The 3801-nt window shown below is 40.9% G+C and overlaps 1 non-coding gene across 1 annotated transcript; it reads left to right on the plus strand.

The window, feature by feature from the left end:
- The first annotated feature begins 2178 nt into the window (after positions 1-2178).
- LOC127744415 (small nucleolar RNA R71) lies at positions 2179-2280 on the plus strand. Its single transcript, XR_008005404.1, has one exon. It is a non-coding gene; the product is annotated as a small nucleolar RNA R71 (small nucleolar RNA).
- Positions 2281-3801: the final 1521 nt, after the last annotated feature.

Raw genomic sequence — 3801 nt, forward strand, 5'->3', positions numbered from 1 at the left:
TTTTGCGTCTGTCACTAACGCCCAGCCCTCAGGAGTTTGAAGGTCGTCACAGTCATTCAATCATTGAATCCTACTCAGAATACCACAGACAAGGTTTAGACCTTCCGGATTCTCTTGAATGCAGTCATCAATTCTAGCTTATACCACGAAGATTCCGATTAAAGAATCCAAGAGATATCCACCCAATCTAAGGTAGAACGGAGGTGATTGACAGTCACACGTTCATAGTTGAGAATGATGATGAGTGTCACGGATCTTCACATTCATCAAGTTGAAGAACAAGTGATATCTTAGAAAAAGAACAAGCTGAATTGAATAGAAGAACAATAGTAATTGCATTAATACTCGAGGTACAGCAGAGCTCCACACCTTAATCTATGGTGTGTAGAAACTCCACCGTTGAAAATACATAAGAACAAGGTCTAGGCATGGCCGTGAGGCCAGCCTCCCAATGATCTAAGAACTAGATGTCCAAAGATGATCTAGAGATCTAAAAATGATCAAAAGATGAGAATACAATAGCAAAAGGTCCTACTTATAGAGAACTAGTAGCCTAAGGTTTACAAAGATGAGTAAATGACATAAAAATCCACTTCCGGGCCCACTTGGTGTGTGCTTGGGCTGAGCATTGAAGCATTTTCGTGTAGAGACTCTTCTTGGACCTAAACGCCAGCTTTTGTGCCAGTTTGGGCGTTTAACTCCCATTCTTGTGCCAGTTCCGGCATTTAACGCCGGGCAGTTTAAGGCTGATTTGGAACGCCGGTTTGGGCCATCAAATCTCGGAAAAAGTATGGACTATTATATATTGCTGGAAAGCCCAGGATGTCTACTTTCCAACGCCATTAAGAGCGCGCCAATTGGGCTTTTGTAGCTCCAGAAAATCTACTTCGAGTGCAGGGAGGTCAGAATCCAACAGCATCTGCAGTCCTTTTTAGTCTCTGAATCAGATTTTTGCTCAAGTCCCTCAATTTCAGCCAGAAAATACCTGAAATCACAGAAAAACACACAAACTCATAGTAAAGTCCAGAAAAGTGAATTTTAACTAAAAACTAATAAAAATATACTAAAAACTAACTAAAAGATACTAAAAACATACTAAAAACAATGCCAAAAAGCGTATAAATTATCCGCTCATCATACTTGATGTAGGAGGGCATTTGCTGGAGGGCCTTAATGAATGGTATATTTACATTAAGGGATGCAAACATGTTGAGGAATCTTGAATACATTCTCCTTGCTACACCACCTTTGAGCCTTTGAGGAAAGGGTGCATATGGGTTCAGGATATCCCCTTTCTTTAGCTCCTCCCTGTGTGTGGGTTGGGGTGCATGGTTTCTGTCTTCATGATTTTCCTTTGGACTCTCTTAGAAGTGTTCTATTTGTGTGTCCACTTCCTCCACACTCATCTCATCACTTGTGGTGATCATCTTACATTCTTCCCACCTTACTTTCTTTGTTTCTCCTCTTGGATTCTTCTCTGTGTGACTGGGAAACCCATCAGTGGGTTTGGGAAACTGTTGAGATGGATACCCTACTTGGGACTCCAGTCTCTTGATGGTTTCCCCTTGGTTTTTGATATTAGCTTGCACTTCATCCTTAAACACCTTGTTGTCTTGGACTTCTTTACATATGTCTTCAAGTAGAGTCTCAATTTTGGAAAGTCCATCTTCGATTAGTGATGGTGGGTTGAGGTTAGGTGGTTGAGAAGGGTGGTTAGGTGGGTGTTGATAGAATCTCTGTGAGGTATGTTGGTGAGTTGTATTGCTATTGGGATTGTGGTTGTGGCGTCTCTGGTCTTGGCCTTGGTCTTGGTCTTGCTGATTTCCCACCCAAAGTTAGGGTGATTTCTCCATCCAGAGTTGTAAGTTTTGGAGTATGGATCATGGATCTGTCTGGGTGAGTTTCTAACATAATTGGCTTGTTTCGAGTCACCTTCTTCTTATATATTCACTCCTTCTTGAGCTGGTAATGAAGTGATGACTGCTGTAACTTGGTTTTCTTCTACCTTCTTGGTGAGATCTGCTAGCTGCTTGGAGATCATCTTATTTTGAGCCAGCAATGCATCCATGTGGTTCAGCTCCATTACTCCTCGAGTGTTGCTTCTTTCAGAAGCATAGAAGTAGTCATTCTCAGCTATCATTTCAATGACATCTTATTTTGAACCCATTCATTAAACATGTCCGATGGGCATCTTCTTGTTAAGTCCTTAAACCTTTCCCATGCCTCATAGAGAGTTTCACCATCTTGTTGCCTGAACGTTTGCACCTCAGCTCTCAGCCTGTTAATTCTTTGAAGAGGGTAGAATCTTGCCAAAAATTTGTTCACCACATCTTCCCAATTTGTCAAGCTCACCTTCAGGAAGGACTCCAGCCACTTAGATGCTTTGTCCCTAAGTGAAAAAGGGAACAAAAGTAGTCTATAGACATCCGAATGGACTCCATTAGACTTCACAGTGTTACATATTCTCAGGAATGTGGTTAGATGTTGATTAGGGTCTTCTTGGACACTTTCTCCAAATAAGCAGTTGTTCTGAACAAGGGTGATGAGCTGGGGATTTAATTCAAAGTTGTTGGCATGTATGGTGGGCTTTTGGTTGCTGCTTCCACAACTTCTTGGGTTTGAATTGATGTAAGAGCCTAAAACTCTCCTCTCTTGCCCAGCATGATTTATAGGGCCTTCTTTGACATGGTTGTGAGCTTCTCTTTCATGGGTGTTTTCCAAGTTCTCCTCCATGTTTGTTTCAAAGTATTCCTCCTCTTCCTCATCACCAACAACTCCTTTCCCTCTTACTTCCCTCCTTAATCTCCAGAGGGTCCTCTCAGGTTCTGAATCGAAGGAAGTTGAAGCTCCGCTTCTTCTCCTTGTCATACAACTAACAGAGCATACAGCAAGAAATACAATGAAGAGATTATTCTTGTTAGGATGATTGTTAGTGTGAGTGGTGCAAATTATCAAACAGTTAGTGGGTTGGTGAGCAGAATTGTAAATAGCAACAAGAAAGAAAGAAAACAGAGAGGGTATAAGGGATGAGGAAGAAACTGAATCAACTGAAGGTAAATGACTAGATAAAGTAAACAAACAAAAGAAAAAGAGAATACTCAATCTAGTGAACTTCCAACTTAATCATTGCTGATACAAAATCAAACCCTGACAACGGCGCCAAAAACTTGATGCACAAAATCTTATCTCTCAACAAATTTTCCTTCGGCAAGTTTACCGAATTGTTGTCAAGTAAAAACTCACAATAGAGTGAGGTCGAATCCCACAGGGATTGATTGGTCAAGCAATTTTAGTTGGAAGCGTATGCTACTTGAGCTAAACAGAAGGTAGTTGGTATTGCAGGAAATTAAATGGCGAGAAAGTAAATGGCAGAAAATAAAGTGCAGAATCTTAAATGGGGATTTGGGGAGATGAACATGGAAATAAATGGCAAAAAGTAAAGAGAATGGGTAAGATCAGAAATGGGGAATTCATTGGGCTTAGGAGATGTTGCATTCTCCGGATCAAGTTCATTCTCATCTCTTCCTCAATCAATGCATTCATTGATCTCCTTGGCAATCTTAAGTGATTGGATCCCAATTCCTTGGCAATCCAATCTCTCTAAGCTTGAACAATTGCCCAATTCCTTGATTTAATTGCTCATGGGAAGAGATGAATTGTGGTCACTGATTATACCACATGTATTTCCAAATCAAAGTGTTGGGAGGATTACATGTCACTATATCTGCCCAGACCCCAAGTTGGTTCAACATGAGAAAGCATTTCTAGCATGATCTCCTCATCCTTTTTCCAAGGCTCAGA

The sequence above is a fragment of the Arachis duranensis genome, unplaced genomic scaffold, assembly GCF_000817695.3.
Source record: "Arachis duranensis cultivar V14167 unplaced genomic scaffold, aradu.V14167.gnm2.J7QH unplaced_Scaffold_343483, whole genome shotgun sequence".
NCBI classification, from domain to species: Eukaryota; Viridiplantae; Streptophyta; class Magnoliopsida; order Fabales; family Fabaceae; genus Arachis; species Arachis duranensis.